The 18,343-nt window shown below is 42.6% G+C and overlaps 1 pseudogene; it reads right to left on the reverse strand.

The window, feature by feature from the left end:
* Positions 1-16,663: 16,663 nt before the first annotated feature.
* On the reverse strand, positions 16,664-17,915 carry LOC121145585 (annotated as a pseudogene).
* Between the last annotated feature and the right edge of the window lie 428 nt (positions 17,916-18,343).

Here is an 18,343-nt window from a genome sequence, read left to right on the forward strand (position 1 = left end):
ACGACTTCTTTACTCACTAGTCCACTGCCCCAAAGCCACCCAAAAGCAGATGCTCAGCAGATTGGTGATGCTCTACTGTCAGTGTTCACCAGGCTTCATCAAGTGATTCACTAAAAGGGCTTTTTACATTGAAGTAATCTCTCCTGGGTCCTTCCTTTTTCAGGGTCTCCCCTCTGCGCTGTCTTAGGTCTTGGCTTCTTTGCTTCCTCTAGTATTCACCTTACCACCACTAAAAAAGAAGTTTTTAAAAATTTTTATTTGAAAGCAGAGAGAGAGGAGAGAAGAGGAAAGGAGGGAAGGAGAAAGCAGAGAAGAGGGAAATGGAGGAGAGGGGAGAGAAGGGGAAGGAGAATGGAGGGAACGCGTGGGGAAAGGAGGGGAGAGAGAATCTTCACTCTGCTGGTTCACTTTTTTCCTAAATGCCTCGAGCATCTGGGACAGGGCCATGCCAGGAGCCAGGAACCCTATCTGGACATGGGCAGCAGGGACTCACGGAACTGAGCTTGTACCTGCTGCCTCTTAAGCTCCGAATGACCAAGATATTGGACTGGATTGGAGGAAGGACTAGACCTCAGGCACTGATAAGATCTGAGTGGCAGATGAACCCTTGCCCAATGGATGCCCTCCATCACACTTTATTATGGGTGGGCTTCCAACAAATACTGATCCTGGAGGTGACTTGATCTGTTATTAGCATTTGTGTATGAAGAACTCATTGACTGAAGGATTCACCCACTTCCTGGCTTTGAGAAAAATATATATAATGGGAGAATTCCTAAAGGACTGTAACCAATGAAATTACTATCTATTCAAGGATATTTCAGGAATCCTGGAACATGCCTTTGAATGACTTCTGTTTTCCTAGCGTTTGGAGCTGGACTAGAGTAAGGCGAGGGAGGAGGGGAGAACACTGAAGTTGAGGAGCTGTTCACATTGAAAAGTTACTCTGCATGAATCCAAAAACGTGTCTAAGGTTTGGCTGCACTTGGTGTCTCCCTGGTCCCCTCCCTCCTGGCTCTGCAGTATCCCCATTCCTTTCAGCTAACTATAGCTTTCCTTTCCTTTCCTACATACCCTGGCACTATGTTGGAGCTGGTGTTAAGGTTCAGGTGAGGATCTGTGGGATCTGACAAGTGGCAGGTGATTCAGGCCTGGCTCATGAAAGCAGAGAAATTGTCCGTGCTGATTGGTTTACTGGCAGCATGTGATCTGGTCTAGGCCAATAGGAATCCTTTAGGTAACAATTCAGGTAGCCACATATTCTTTTCTGAAGGCTGTTCATTTACTTGGTCCCTAGAAGGAGACAGGGAGCCTGAGAAATAAAGCTGGTTCAGGGAAAAAGAGAGCAAAGAGAAGGGGAGAGACTGATTTCTGAAAATGTTGGACTACATACCTGAAGACAGCTTTCTTCCTCCTCAGCTTTTTAATTCCATAAGTCATTTGTGGGGTTAAAGGGGGCTGGTTTGTGTCAAAATGAGTTAGGCAGCCACCTGCAATGCCATCGTCTCTATGAATGCTGGTTGCTACACTTCCAATCCACTTCCTTGCTAACATACCTGGGAAAACTGCTGAAGATGGCTCAAGCACTTGGGGTCCTGCCGTCCATGTCTACTTCAGCTATGCTGATGAAGCTCCTGGCTTTGATCCTGACTAGCCTGGCTGTAGGAGGCCATTTGTGAAGTAAACCAGGTGGTAGTTGTGTTTCCCATCCTCTCGCTCTATAGATCTGCCTTGCAGATAAACACATTTGTTTGTTTAAGTTGGGTATCTGTTGTTTATGTGGTCCTGATGGATAAGAGTTTTGAGGACCCATGTGCAGTTCTGGCTCTTTGATCATACTGCCACTGAGGTGGCTTCATCACAGAGCAGTCATATGAGGACAGCATTCATTGTTGAAAGCAAAACAAAAAAAAAACTTAATTTTTTTTTTTTTTGTAGATTTGGGTCTGGAGTAAACAATTCCTGTGTCTAAAATTTCTCAGCTGCTTCCCAGCACATTTGGAAATTCAATTTCCTGTCTCAAAAAGCATATTTTTCTATTTCTTTCTTATTCTCCTGAGAAGTAGACAAATAGAATCTTTCTCCTGCCTTCCCCTCTCCCATGAAACTACAAAGGGGTTAGGGAAGGGAACAAGCCAGTGACCTGCTTGTGTCCGATTTCCAATATTCCTGCCAACCCATACCAGGAAGCAAAAGCAAGCAACATTTTACCTCCCACACATACCCAGAGTCAGTCCTGATGAGAACCTGTACCAGACGCTGACATGGGCAGAGTTCCTGGATGCTGGCTCCTGGGGCATTTGGGGAGGAAAGCAGTGGGTAGGAACTCTGTCTCTTTGTTTGTCTTTCAAATAAATAAGCAAATGAATTTAATTATGAATTCACTGATGAAGCTGAGAAATGAGGGATAGCTGGAGCTCTTGTAGGATTGAGAACAGGCGGGAATCCTTGCCTTGTGATCTGGGTCTCCCGGCTCCTCAGATCACAGGCAGGCTGTGATCACATGCTGCTGAGCATGAAGGGTGGAAATCTGGAGGTGGCCCTGGCCATGCCCCCTGCAGTGATATAGTCAGAGAAGAAGGTAGTCAAGCTGGTCTGAAGAGCCATAGAGAATTTAAGTTTATCTTTCAATAAATGCATCTGATATTTTTAGAAACAGTCATTTGGGAATTCAAAAACCGGGCTAGGCCATCCCAGTTTCACTTCAGTCTTCTGGGCTGCAAGCACGATGTGAATCAACAGTTGGGTGTTGGTTGGTGTTACTACTGGGAATACAGTTCCGTGACAGCCGATCTGTGCCTCGTGTCTGGAAGTGATCGCTTGTGGGATTTTTCTGCACAAGAGGAAATTAGAAAAATAAAGAGTGAATGTTAATCTGTTCGCTTTGAATGGAATTAGCAGTGAAATCAGCATAAAGCAGATCCTAGGAGGAAAAGCAACATCTAAAAATACAGAAACAATAGGCCATTTTTTCCTGTGTGTTTTGACTGTTTTTGAAGATCAGTACTTTCTCAGTCATTTTTTGCCTTGTAATTGCCTTCAAAGTGAATATATCATGCTGGTAAAATTAACTGAAGATACTTGGTAGTACCTAATCTAGCTAATTGGTTTTTCTTCCCAGATTATGTGACAGACAACTGATTTAACTACTATATGTTATTTTGGGTTAAATAAAATTTAATTAGATACTTATTAATTTTGTGAAAGATTTATTTACTTGAAAGAGTCGCAGGGAGAACAGGAGAGAGAGGTGATGCATCCTGTTTATCACTTGTCTCTACTCTGGAACTCAGGAGGACAAAGGTTTTTCCTGTACTTTGTGCCCCAGTGAACTGGTACCACTTGGAATGATAAATGGCACGTAGTAGGTCTCACAAAAATTGCTGAATGCCTGAGCAAATGACTGGCTTGAAGGAAAAGCAGTGGACTGATGGAAGCCCGGGGGAAATGATGTGTAGAAATGTGTGATTTCTAAAGTCTTTCGTGTAAAGAACTGGGTGGTGGATTGGGTTCAGCCTTTGCTTCTGCAGCCACACCAGGTTTCTCAACTAACTGTGTGCTGAGGGCCAAGCAAAGGCCAAATGCTTCTGGCCACTCTTTGTGTTCTTTTCCAGGAGCCTTTTTTTTTTTTTTAAAGGGATCATTTTTCATCTGTAATCTTTTCGCTCAGTGTTTTCCCCCTAAGCACAGCAGAGGTGTAGGGCCTTTTCTCAGGAAGTGCTCCATTGCTTCACAAGCAGCTGTGGGCAGGTCCCATGGTCGTTCCGCAAACCTGTGTCCCTGTGCTGTGGGGAGACACAGCAGCTGCTGGAGGAGGGTGAGTCTGCAGGGCCAGCCTGTCTGTTTGTTATGACTGCTTGGTAGAGTGCCCTGGACATGTGGTCTCAATTGGCCCGCATAAGAGAACAATTTAATCATTAAAAGATGGAAACGGAGAAAAACAAAACAAATGACTTACTCTGCCGACCCCCTTTATGTGTCAGCTTTGATTGAGCTGTGGGATATTTGGGAATATTCTGAGTCTGTGCTTTTATACATTTTGAAAACCTACACAAAATTTCTGTGCTGGATTTCATGCCTGAGAAAGGCTATAAAGGAGACATCTTTAGAGGCATCGGTGAGGTAGGTTGTAACTTTTTATGATATTCAAATATGAATTAATTAAGGCCCTAAATCAAGGCATTTTAATACTGAATTTAAATGCAGACCCCTTTATGACTGCACTGATTCTCCAAAACGACATTCCTGGAAACAGACATATTTTACCTGAACACTAGAAGCTTCAACAGAGAAGTTTGTGAAATCTCATCCAGTCCAGTTGATGGGAATCAGGAAATGATGTGGCTCCAGGGAGGAGGGCTGACACTTGTCACTGTTGAGCTCCCAGCTCTTCTCAAAGCGTGAACAATGAAGCCTCATTTGGAAAAAAAAAAGGGATAGAAAAGACCCAGGAACCCCCACCTGCTTTGTTCCGGTTCACGGACAGCACTTTGAAGTGTTTCCTTCAAGCTCTCACAGAGGGATATTGTAATAAAACAATCATACCATACTATAATACTATAGTAACAAGAATAATAATTATCTGTTAAGAAGTACATCTCTGAATACTATCAACAAACAGATCAATACCTTCGCCCTCATTCTTTGCCTCTTCCGTTTTAGAGGCATAGAAAATACTTCTGAAGTTGAAGATATGGACAGAAGTCACATCAACATATCTTGGCCTCTAGATTTAAAGATCTTAGGATGTGTTAAGGGCATTGAATCACAAAGTGAATATCCACATTTGATCCCGTAGCCTCTCCTTTTTACACAGTATGATGAGGAATATTAGTTGTTACCCCATTCCGGTTCCACTGTTTCTCCCTTGTACTATGTTCTAATTATCTTAGAACTAACTAAGTCAACATAGAAGCATTAGTTTACAAGAACTGGCTATGTATCACTAGGTGAACTATATATCATTTGAGACTCAGAGTTAGTTTAGGCACAGATATACACAGCATATCTTTTGCAATTCAATCATGGCTCCAGCGTGGGTTGGATAATAATTGGCCTGTTTCCTTAAAGAGTTGGGAACACCCTTAGGCAATGGTGACTAAGGGGCTATGTGTCTTGTTGCTAAGACCTATTCTGGTCTACACCCCACACTGCCGACCTGGACACATCTCACTGCAGAGTTGATTGCTGGGAATTCCTGGTCTGTGCCTATAATTGCTCAGAGTTGTCCCTGAAATACTTGACCTTTCCATCTCACCTACCCAGGCCACATCAGTTCTATTTCCTTTTTGTAGCTGCTTTTACTTACTATGTTTCTGCAAATGCCAGTGGTTTATAATATACAGTTTCAGAGGCCACATACATGCACAAAATGGGAAAACCTACTGATGCTGTGTGCAAGAATAAAATGTTTTATGTTCTATGTTGCCTTGGGTCATCTTATACAATAATTTCTGTGGCTATAAAAGGTGTGGGTTTTTTAAGGGACTTGGGTGTAGCGGGTTAAATTATATCATGTAAAAATGTCCTAGTCAGGAAACTGTGAATGTTACCTTAATTAGAAGCAGGGACTTTTCATATGTAATTAGGTAAGGATTTCAACCTGAGATCATTCTGGTTGTAGGGCAACTATAAATCAAATGGCTGGTGTCCTTGCAAGAGAATAAAGGGACAACTCCAAAATGTAGAACAAAGGAGACCTTGGGAGGACAGTTCTAGGAGTTATGCAGCCCCACAACGAGACTGTAAAAGGTGGGATGGCGTGAACCTCCCTTCCAAGCCTTCGGAATCAGCCCTGACAGCCCCTTGCTTTGGACTTCTGGCCTCTAACACTGAGAGAAACATTTCTGTTGTTTTATGCTATAATAGCTCTAGGAAGAGAACACACTTGATCTTAGATGGAAAAATAAATTCTGGCTTGAGCAATGGCATGAAGGCCATATTCTGCTGGCCCTGGCTCTGCCATTATGGTTATTTCTTGTGTCACACATGATCAGAGTTGCCTTTCGGCTGGGTGAAGGCCAATTTCTCCCACCCTGTACAGCCCAAAGAACCCAATAGCCACACCAACAATTAGCCGGCCGACTTAAAGATCTGCACTCTCTTATTTTGGTGCAAAATTTGAAATCTTTGTGTATTTTTTATGAACTATGTACTCCCCATGGGCTCTTTGAAGTCTGTTTTATATTATTCTGAGGGGTCCACGTGCCTCATCAGACTACCAGAATGGTGTAGGGCACACAGATAGTTGGCCCTCAGCTCTTGGAGATAAAGACAATTACTGACTGAGATCACAAAGTCATTTGCTCCTTTAGAGAACTGGGTTCCTTAACATATTTCCTGTCAAGGGCACAGAAGATTCAGAATGTTCTAACCTTCTGTTTTCTCTAATTACTTTACGTTTTGTTTACATTTTGTGTTACAACTTTTTGCTCTGTGGAGCCGGTTTGATGAGATTTTCTGCCACGGGGCAGGAGGTGATAATTATCAGTCAGTTCCAGTGTTGCATCCCTGGGAAGCTTCTGCTCTGCCTTGTGCTTGCCCTGACCTTACCTGCCTCCTGGCTGGGTATGGGAAGGAGGCTCCTCTTAGAACGCTGCAGCTGGAAGACCTGAGGACGTTTTCTAGGAAACCAGTGAGCGAGGAGGAAGGGCAGGTGGAGGGGTGTTGTGGGATGTCCGTATGGCAACGTCCTGTCATGTGTCTGTGCCTCTCTCAATGCCAAGTCTTTGTGTGGATGGCCTGGCTTTCTGTCGGGAGGTAGCCCTAAGCTACCGTAGACATGGTCTAGCATGCCCTTCCTCATCTCTCATCAAGGCAATGTTGTTTTGTTGCATTGCTGGTCTCTGGGTCCTTGCACAGCCACAGTTAGTCTTCAACAAAAGTCACCACAAGGACAGGAGAAGGGCTCACATGGTGTTCCCTGTTCCCTGACCACTCCAGAGGCCTGGCCCAGCTACGGCCACAGGGGGGTGAAATAGTGAATGGAAGATGCCACTTTTTGTCTCTCCTTTCTCTGTTACTCTGTTCTAATCTTAAAAAAAAAGTAATCAACCCTCTATTTTTCTTTCTTCCTTCTTCTTCCCCTTCTTCAGGCTACCATATCTCAATAAATATGCCAGCATTCACTGGTCTTACACAGTTTCTGAAATATTAGTATTGAAGAGCATGGCTTTGACTAATGGAGGCCAACTCAAATTCAGTGAAAGGCAATCAGATTTAGGGCTAAGGATGTAGCTGGATCTCCAAGGCCTGAAACAGGGAATGCACAACCACAGGCGCCCCTGTGTCTTTGGTCTTTGGCTTTCTTGTGCTGCTGCTTCGTTCTCTCTGTGCGTGTTGTTGCTCCCCTTGTGCTGAGGGCAGAATGTTCTCACCCACAGCTCCTGAGTTCACAAACTTCACCTCCCAGCCTATGAAGGGACAGAGTCCCCATATCTTAGTTCTGAGTGCCAGCCTTCTTTTAGAAAACTTGATTTTTCACTTGGGACCAGTATATACTTGAGGGCCAATTAAGTAGGGCTTGAGTATAGAGGTTACACAGCATAGCATGGCTGCCTGTGGCTGAGTATCCTACAGTGATGAGGAGGAGGATCACTCTTAGAGAAAGATGAGAAGGTAAATACTTTTAGAATTGAGAGGAATTCCCAAAGTGGATTCAGCAGCAACCAAGGTATTTAGTAGTGAGAGACCAAAAAAACTGGCTTACTCACACCCACACGGCCTAAAGTAATTGCTGAACTTAACTAATTCTTGACAATATTCTGAAATATAAGTTGCAAATAACACATCATATATGCTTTTTAGCTTGTGTTAAGATACTTGATTAGTACTGAAAGATATTTTAAGAACTTGGGAATGAAAGAATTCACAATTTTGCTTTATATATAAATTGTAAAGCTAGTCGTTGCAAAGAGCAGCAAATTTCCTAGGCCGATACAATTGAACTTTAAAATCTATATGTGCTAATCTATCTAATGGGTGGATGTGTAAGAGGGTCAGTTAGACTAAAGCTTTGATCACGCAGCAATTGATTCAATCAACCATGCATCCAATGCTCCTTGTTCCAAGAACTCTGTGATTATTTAATCAACACTGTCCTCCTCTTCTGATCTCTGTCATTTGTTGAGTGCCTTGCCCACTACTAGGCTGCCAGATGTAATCAGCAGGCTTGAACTGACAGAAAGGTGCAACACAGCTGCTGTTAGCTGCTCACGGATGTGAAGAGCACAATGGGAAGCACAGTTCAAAAGCTGTGGCAGTGACCAGGACAACGTTACCTGTTTCCCTGTGCCTCCACCTACTAAGGTCCATACAGCCCCGAAGGCCGTAGCCAGGCTCTGGAGGGGATCCACGTCCTCTCCTACGCTGAGCAGGGCTGCATTAGGCTTTTGCAGTGTGGACACAAGTTGGACTTCCCCTTCACTTGGTCTGGGGTTGCCTCATCCGCCTCCGTGTTCTGTGATAACACATGACTGGAGTACATTCATTCGTCATCCATTCCTCTCAGCCCTCAGGGCCAGCTCAGCTTAGCCAGCCACATTCCTGAACCTATGGCTGGGATGGATTGCTTTCATGAATTTTTCTGAAGTCGTACTAAGAAGCCTACAGGGATTATCTTACAAATTCCTTTTTAAAGACTTGCGTAGATTACAGGAAGAGAGAGATCTTCCATTCACTAATTCATTCCTCAAATGGTTGCAGCAACTGGATCTGGGTGGATCTGAAGCCAGGAGCCAGATACCCCATGCAGGTGCAGGTGCTCAAGGACTTGAGCCATCTTCCGCTGCTTTTCCAGGCCATTAACAGAGAGCTGGAGCAAAAGTGGAGCAGTGGGGACATGAACTGGTGCCCATGTGAGATGTTGGCACCACAGCGTGGAGGATTAGCCTTTAAACTTCTGTGCTAGTCCATCTATAAGCACTTTTTTCTCCCCATAACATCCATTTTAAAATGTAAAACCAGTATCTGCCTTCAACAATAGGCTACATACACATATACGCTAATTTAGAGCATGCACTATCTCTTTCATTTTCCAACAACCTCTGAAATTCCTGCATTTCCCGAGCTATGGAATATGATACAAGCTATTGAATATGTTATATGTGCATTTTGTGCACGTGTGTTTTACTAGTTTATTTTTTTCCATCTAGAGGATTTACAAAATATACATTTAAAAGATTATAATGGGAGTGGGCTTTTGGCATGGTGGTCAGGCCACTCCTTGGGTTTAAGCACTTTTTTCACTGTGTTGTAACAGAACATGCTCTAACAGACTGCACCTTTATTTAGCAGTTGGACCATGAACAACTTTTGTGGTTCTTTTAGGTACTAGAGTCTGTCCCTCAGAGGTGCTTATGGAGCACAGCAGTAGGTCCCTCTCCCCATGGATGGGAAGTAGTTGATGGAATTCACTAGTGGATTCAGTGGTTAGGTCTTACACAGAAAGTAACATCACATGGTGGATCTAACAAACACATGAGCTCTAGGCTTTGGCTCAGTCCTGGATCTGACCCTTAAGAGCTGTGTGACCAGGGTCAAGTTCCCAGGCTTCTCTGTGCCTGTGTCTATTCTTCCATAAAATGGAATATTAATGATGCCTATCTCTTAGAGCTGTAAGAAATATCACTGAAGCATTTATAGCAGTGCCTGGCTCTTAACAGATTCCCAGCAAGTGTCATGTATTACTGTGACAAATGTTTCCAACACATGACCACTTCATTCAGCAAACTGAGGACGAAGACAAGAACGCAATGTGGCATTTTACGGAACTTTAATAAAGTCGTTATTTGCTATGCTTTCCATTTATCCTCATATTTCATTTCTATATATTTTAAAAATTATTTATTTATTTGAAAGACCACTACAGAAGAGGGAGAGGAGGAGGGAAAGAGATAGAAATAGAGAAAGATCTACCACCATCTTTCTACATGAATGCAACAGGAAGCCAAGGAACCGGGAGCTTTTTGGGCTGTTTCTGCTGTTTTCGCAGATATGTTAGTAGACAGCTGGTTAGAAGTAGAGCAGTTGGGACTCAAACCAATGTGCCTTTGTGATGCTAATGCTGCAGGCAGTGGCTTTATCCACTATACCATAGGCCCAGCTCCCTCTATATTTTTACAATATTTACATTGAAAGAGTTATGGCCTGAGAAAGAGAAAGAGATTTTGTTTTTCATTATCTGGTTCACTCCCTGGATACTTAGAATAGCCAGGGATGTATTAAATCCAAAATCTATCCTTCCAGCCTTTTGAAGACTTATTGCTGTAGGCTATAATTTGGTCATGGTTGTGTACCATATGACTTAACTGAAGTGGTTTGAGTTGCTTTGTCCTTGTATTCTAGGGATATTTGTTTTTCCTTAGCTGTTCATAGTTAAAGTTGTGTGCCACCAAGCAGAACTGCGTTATTCTTCGTTATAATTCTTTTTCCAAAAAATTAATTTTGGTACTAGACTAAGACAGAGGCTCAAAATATGCTTTATTTATTGACTTAGCTTAAGCACGTTAGCTCAGGTGTGTGCACAGTCAGCCTTAAATTTTAAGTGTTTTCTCATTTCTTTAAGTCATATGTTTTTTTTACAGATTCCATTCTTTGGAAAATCCAACTAGTATTAGAGTACGAGTGTGGCTGGTACATTTGAATGAGGTAGTTTTAAGGATTATAGTCAAGACTGAGTGTCAAATGTATTATTCAAGCTGAGAGAAGAAAGACTAAATTTAGAAGATTTTCAAAATAAATCCCATGTGGAGTGACTTGGTTCTTAGGAAGGAGAATGTTTAGTCAGATGAGCAGGCAGGGGATGGGGGTGGAGTGTGGGGGCTGAAGCCCATGAACTTTGATAACTGGAAGCTAAAACAAAGTTACCCACAAATGACTAGAAATCATCCCAATGACACATTGACCCCAAGGGTGAAGCTCTAGGGAGTGGGGGGGTCATCAGTATGCGAAGGAGAGCGTGAGTGTGTTTACACTGATGTCAGATTAAAGATGCTGGATGGATGCTTTGCAAGGTCAACAGGAAATTTGTGTTCAGTGAACTCTCTTGTTCTCTTTAAGGCCTTGCTTGGAAACTGTCTCACTTAACAGAAGCACTAAATGAAATGGTTCCTTCTTAAGCTACAGCCAATCAGAAATTGTCGAGCGAGTTTTCCATTTTCTTATTTTTTGGGAAAGCCTATTTGTGTGGCTCTTTGATGGTATTCTTATTACTGACACTACTTCTCAGCTTGCATGGCAGTGGGTTTCTGCCACAAAGCTTTAGTTAGTTTATTAACTCTGGAATTAGCAAAATCACCAGTCTGTTTGTGGGACCATGATTATTATGGGGGGCATTCCCAGTTGTGAGTGGTGGGGGCATGAGGAAATTTATGATTCAGGAACATTTCGGTTTCTGCTGGTTAATTTCCATAACCACAAAAATTAGGAAGTGGTGACTGATGACAACTCTAAGATCTAAACAACTAGCTGAATTTTACTTAAAAAGCAAGCATAAATTGCAGCCTCTGCTTTTGTTTATTTTATTTCAGTTCTTTGGGGGTCAAATTGATGGGTAGTTGGTTTAGGAGGGAAAAAAAGAGTCTGAATTTGAAAGAACTTTTATTTAATGCTTCTTCCTAGCTTATTTAAAAAATGTGGTATAATACACATAACCCAGTTTTTTCTGCCATGAACATTGTTAAACATACAGATGAATGACCTCAGGGACAGTCTCAGTGTTGTGCAACCATCACTGTCAGCTAGCAACAGAACTGCTGTTGAATGTTGGGCTGGGAGGAGAGCCATGACCAAAGGCAAAATCGGTGACAGCATGAGCAGTAAGATGTGAAAAGGCAGGTCAGCCATGTTTCAACTGATTTCATTGAAAACATACATCATCTGGCCTTGTACCTGATGTCTCTGCAAAACTTCCCTTTCCAAAAATATTGCTGGATTTTTAATTACACAGCGTTGAGCGCTGACTTAGCCACTGACTGATGAAGGGACAAAGTCCTGGTTTTCACTCTGGGGACTGAAGGATGGTTTTTTGCAGCTTTGCAATGGTGTGCGAGCCCTTCCTCCCACAACTTCTGGTCTTCCCAATTCTTAGCAGGTAGAAAATGCTGAATCCCAGAGTGGTCTTGGTTTTCCCTGGCAGGAGCATCCATTCTCCACATCCTGCATGTTCAGAGAAGGGGGGAGGAAGAGGAGAGAGGAACTGTCTGACAAAGCTCAGTGGCTATGAGAAGACCTAGCAGACTCTGTTCCCTGTCCTTACATGGGAGAATTTGACCTTGGTTCTTGGTTGCAGGGTACACCAGGATTGAAGAGTGGCCAGAACTGACAAGAGCATGCATTTTTCCCCAAATAATTGTCTTATTGCAAGAATTGGTTCTATAATATTTTTGAACATAAGTGATGCTGGTAAAATTAATAGACAGTCTCTTCCGACACTGTAATAAATATAAGTAGAAGAGAACAGACAATATCCCCAGGAGTACTTTTGAAACCTTCATGTGTGAGCATGTGTGTGTGTGTGTGTGTGTGTGTGTGTGTGTGTGTGTGTATTGTAAATCAGTGTCTGTGTTAGAATACCTACTTTTTCAAATCAAGAATCATTAAAAAAAAGTAGAATCTACTGCAGTCAGAACTATTTACTTCAAATTATCATCAGCATCTACTTTCCTCAGGATATTTGGCAACACCTGTATGTAAATAAAGCTTATTTATACAATTTTTCATCTTCTATTATCAAATAATTCTTGTTGACTCAAGTTAATCGAACACCACTTAGTATGTGAGAACAGGAATCACTTCTATAAACCACATATACTCACCACTTGCCAATATTGCTCTAGAGCATTAAAGTTGTTGATTTTTGCTATAATTCCTTGGGGTCTCTCCTTGGGGTCTCAAACATCATCAATCTTGTTGCTTTCTCTCCCTTTCTCCCACCTCCATACTACTGCCAGAATATTAAAGAAAGCTAGTTTTTTTGTTTGTTTGTTTTTGCTATTTTACCTGGTTAGTTTTCTGCTCTCATATAACCAAGTTACAACAAAGACTGAGATTTCCATTTTTGCTGCCAAGGAACTATCTTACAGGAAATTGAGTTTCTCTGACTCATAAAACTAAAACCAGCTGGTGTGTGGCCTACCAAGATTCCACCCACACATCTGACTTCATGTGCCACAACCTTGACCATTATGGTTTACCACTTGTCACTGTATTAAGTACACGGATTTTATAAACAAAGATTTAGGTTCTAGACCTGGGTCTTCAGTAATACCTGCCTGAAACTGATGGTAATAATATGATCATGACTCTTTCTTGATTATTCCTTTCCAGGAAATATTTGCCTGCTCCTCAGTCATTGGTGAGGTGGAAAGCTAGTTCACTGAAAGTAGCTCAGCTTGTTGTTCATTCCTCGTATGAAGAGGAATGATACCTGCTGAACATCAAACAGCGGTTATTAAACAAGTTGGCGTAGATTTCCTCTTGGTGGCTATCTATCTATTGGAGCCAAGCGAACGAATGTGCCATTCTTTGTTTTTTTAAAGATTTATTTTTATTATTTTTTATTGGAAAGGCGGATATACAGAGAGGAGAGACAGAGAGGAAGATCTTCCGTCCGATGATTCACTCCCCAAGTGAGCACAACGGCCGATGCTATGCCAATCCGAAGCCAGAAGCCTCTTCTGGGTCCCAAAGCTTTGGGCCGTCCTCTGCTGCTTTCCCGGGCCACAGGCAGGGAGCTGGATGTGAAGCGGGGCTGCCGGGATAGAACTGGCGCCCATATGGGATCCCGGGCGTGCAAGGCAAGGACCTTAACCACTGCGCCACCGCGCCAGGCCTGAATGTGCCATTCTTTAAATGGACAACAGGAATGGATTATTGAGTGTCACTTTTCAGAAATTTTGCAGTCTCATAAATTATAAAGGATTACAATAAAAATAATTGACTCTATCTGCCTTGGATGGCTGAATCCCATTGAACAACTATGTGTTATTTGTATCATTTGCAGACAGGGCCTTAGGACTTCTTGTTTCTGGTTATTCCACACCTCCAGCTGGCAATATCTCATGGGTGTGCGTGAGGTCTGTGCCTGAAGCACTCTGCCTGCTCTTTGTGCCACCGGCTGGGAATGCAGTGCCAGTGCAGCCCTTCAGTGACTGATGGAGACTTAGGTGTGAATACCCCAGCTTCCTCAGACGGGGGTTGGATGGGAGAATCTCTGTCAGATTATGTACTAGTCACCCTATATGGCAGGTGGTGGTGGTGACTGTAAAAGCTATCCACATATGTTTCTCCTTCCTATTGTGTGATAGTATAGACCTCCCATGGAAAGGTGGAGACGCACACATGTGGCCTAATGGGTAAGATGCCTGTACCCCCTATTGGATGCCTAGATTCAAGTACTGAGCTCCATTTGATTCCAGCATCCTGGATATATATATGTATACATATATCCTGTATGTATATATTTACAGGAGGCAAAGGTCTACTGGCTCAAGTGGTTGGGTTTCTGCCACCCACATGGAGAACCCGTGTGGAAGTCCTGGCCCATTTCAGGCCGTTGTGGGAATTCTGGGGAGTTAAAGTGTGGATGGCTCTCTCTTTGTCTCTCTGTCTTTATCTCTCAAAAATTAAACAAACAAAATTAAACAAACAAAAAATCTGGTGGTCATGTGACTTGCTCTGTCCATAGGGGAATGAGCAAGCATGTCCCACTTAGAAGATTAAAGAGTGATTACCTATTGGAGCTTCTTTTCCTGTGGGTTTTATTTGGAATGAGAGACTGCAACTTGAAAGAGTACAAGTTGGCCTGTGGGAGGGTGAGTGGTGACTAGGAAATATGCTTTTCCAGCCCAAACTACCAGACCACCCACCTGTGTGTCTGACCACTGCAAACCCACTGGACCTAGCAGAGTCATCAGCTGAATGAAGAGATCAGCTGTGAGCCCAGACAGGGAGAACTTCCTGCATGACTCCATGTGAGGTACCATGTATGCTTGTTTGGAAACTTGGTGAGTGGAGCATTATGCAACAAAAACCCACCAATATGTTTGCCTAACAACTTGCTGCCATTGCCTCTCTTCCTTCCTTGAATCTCTTGTTTCGTTCCAGGAGTTATCTGAACCTCCAAATATATACTTCCTTCAACTCTTGCCCCTGAACTTAGTTCTTGGAGGATTCGAAATGAAACCCTCTTCTAGCGGAGATTTTGCACACTGCAGTCCTTTTTTTGTATAGCAATCCTCTTGGAGTGAGGAGTTGGAGAAGGAGGAACAGAGCCAAAACAAAGATAGTATCCACTGGAGCGACTCCCTGTGGCCAGCTTTGAAAGCTCCAGGACTGGCGTGTTTTCTCCGCAGTCACTCACTTTCCCGGTTGTTGTCCATCAGCCTGTTACATGTGCCCCAGGTTCTTCCTTTATGAACCATGAGGTGGGGGGAAGTTTGTTCTCCCAGATATGCATTCAAGGGCAGATGTAATCAGACTCTTTGCAATGAATGCAGAAACTATTTCCATGAAAGCTTATTTTGACTCCTTTCTTCTTTAATTGATGCACAGTTGATGTGATTTGAATGAAAGAGTCGATAAGCTTAACAATGGTTTATGAATCAAAGAAACCCGAGTTCCTGTGTATCTCTCTTAGCAGCAAAAATAGAAAACGTAGGCCTCTTTGTTACTAGATCATCACAGAGCAGAAAATTCATGAGGTAAAGCTGCAAAGACATGTTAGTTGTTTTTGATGTGTGGCAGAGGATAGGCGTGAGTGCAGGCAGGTTTAGAATATGGTAAGATGAGAGAATAAAGATAAATTTGTAAAATGCATAGATTTGGAAATGCTCAGCTTTTATAAAGGCAAGTAAAATTTCAAATGTGATTAAGTGGCTTGACATTTTCTGGATATTTCTTTTTTATACATTCCATTCCATTTATTTTAAAGGGATAAAGAAGATGGAAAATTTATTTATAAAGGAACTGGTCACATTTTACTTAGCTGATTTGCATATTTTGCAAACATAAAATAGATTTGTCATAAAAAATCGTAGGACTAGGGGTATCTAAGAATTTATACAGTTCAACCCTCCATCTTTGGCAAAGAGTAACTTTATACCATGTGAGTGGATGAAAAACTATGCCACTTACAGGTAAACAGCAACTCACAGATCTGTTCCAATGGAACCAGCGTTAGCAAAAGCTGCTGTGCCATCCAGATGAACCATCATGATTTTCAGCACTGAACTTTCTGTGTAATAATGCAAGCTGTAAGGTACACAGCAGAAATCACTACTGGCAACTCAGCCAACATTACAGCAGCAGTACCTGGTGTCTGTCATCTGCAAGACAACGTGCTATACCTATGACTTGGTTATAACTAAGACATTGGGACCCAGGGTCTACACACAGTTATGTTATAAATACCATGAAGAACAGCAAACACCAATAGGAAAATACTTGACTTCCATTTTGTAACAATTATAAGCATGTTAATTATATACCTAGATGTGGACTTGTATCATTTTAATTGATTAGTACCCTTTAAAAACAGCTTGAGTTATACAAAAATACAGATAATGGCTCAGTTTATTATTATTACTTCTTAAGTCAGACACTCAGTAGTCTGTTTTTTCCTTCTCCCAGCACCAACATCCTCCTCATGAGGAACCCATGGTCATCAGGCCAACAGAGGCCCTTGACCCCAGGTGCTGCTGAAGCGACACAGCCGGAAGCTCGTTGTTCTCTGAAATGGATGGAAAGGTTTTTTTCAGCACCCACATAGGCAGCTGTGGTTGTTTGGGATTTTCAGGAAACACAAGTGCTTTGCTTTCTGGTGTGGGAAATTGTTCATGGTAGACTTCAGGAAAGGCTTTCTGAAACTGCTTCAGCTTTTTCCTCTTCTCTTTGTTGAAGGTGTTGGCATCCAATCAGACTTCAGCAAGGTGCCTGTGGCTTCTGAGAGCCATATGCTCTTTGGTATTCAACTTCTTTTGGACTAATTTGATGACAAAATGATGGGACAGATACAGTGATGTTCATATCAGCTCCTGCATATTTTATCTGCATTCTTTGTACATGAGCCCCACACTTCTCTAAAGAGGTCGGCAAAGCCAAGGGGACCTTCAGAATCTTCTGGTCATTGTTACCAACCTAGCAACTCATCCAAGTCCACTTGGTCCTTGGAACACAAGATACAACAGGATAATATCTGTGCCATCCATCCTCATGCCCAGGCCGTCACACTGGAGTGGTGTCTCCGTGTTGAGGCAGGTCTTGACTGTCACCCTTAACACCAGCTCCTGTTCCCAGCAGGCAGCAGATCTAAAAGGCTTCAACTGCCATTTGCTGTCTCTGCAGCAAGCCTAATATGTTGACAAAATATCAAGATGAAATGTGAGCAAAGGCTCTTTCAAATGATCATGGTAATCCGCTATAGTTTTAAATACATCATTTTCAAATCCCAGGTACATAGGCTGTTTCCAATCTGAACAGTTGGGCCAATTTGCCAGACACTTCTTAGCTGACAGTATTCAATGAGGAAGTTCTTTTGACTTGTCATTGTGGACTACCACTTCCTGCTTGCTGACGCTGTATACGTTATGGTTGATGAACTTCATGTTGACAAGCTTGATATCTAAAACATCTTCCAAGGAATTGAGAACAAGGGTTTTCTGTAAATAGGGCAGTGTTGTAGACCTCCAAATCTCTTCCACATTGGCCTCTGCCAGTTACCTGTGGTGGACAAGTAGGCAAGCCAGCAATTCTCCAATTGCAATGCTGTGATGTTTGTACCACATCTTAGAATTTATCACATGCGGCCTCATTGGGATATTCTCTTGTGAAGTGCCCAGTGGAGGATCATTACACCCTGGGAATTTAACAACATGCTTTTGGTATGGGGGCTTTTGGGGATGTGGTTACAGAGGTGAGGAAGGAGAAAATCAGCTTGGTGGCCTGCTATGGTTCCAGCCCCCACCTTGCGACGTTCTGTGAGCCTTCATGCAGATGGGGTCTCTGCCATGCCAACGCCGATAATGAATGCTCTTTTCATGAACTCTGTACATGGGGATTGAAGGAGTCTAATAGAGTAAGCGTTAATGATCACCGTGCATCAAAAAGGACCTCACGAAGAGCACGTTTGCCAAAAGTGCACACTTCTACCCGTGATTGTGTATTCTACTGCTGTCTTTCTCTAGGGAACTTTTGCACTTGCTTAACATCCGACTGGGAACTATTAATATTGCGTTGGCTTCCCACTGTAGCCTTTGACATTGCTTCATTGTAAGAGTGGTTGTTATTTATTATCATTTCAAGGTGGCAAGATAGAACTATATCTCCAAGCAGAGTCACACACGTT

This window comes from Ochotona curzoniae, unplaced genomic scaffold (assembly GCF_017591425.1).
Source record: "Ochotona curzoniae isolate NIBS_2020 unplaced genomic scaffold, NIBS_Ocur_1.0 scaffold_3835, whole genome shotgun sequence".
Classification (NCBI taxonomy): domain Eukaryota; kingdom Metazoa; phylum Chordata; class Mammalia; order Lagomorpha; family Ochotonidae; genus Ochotona; species Ochotona curzoniae.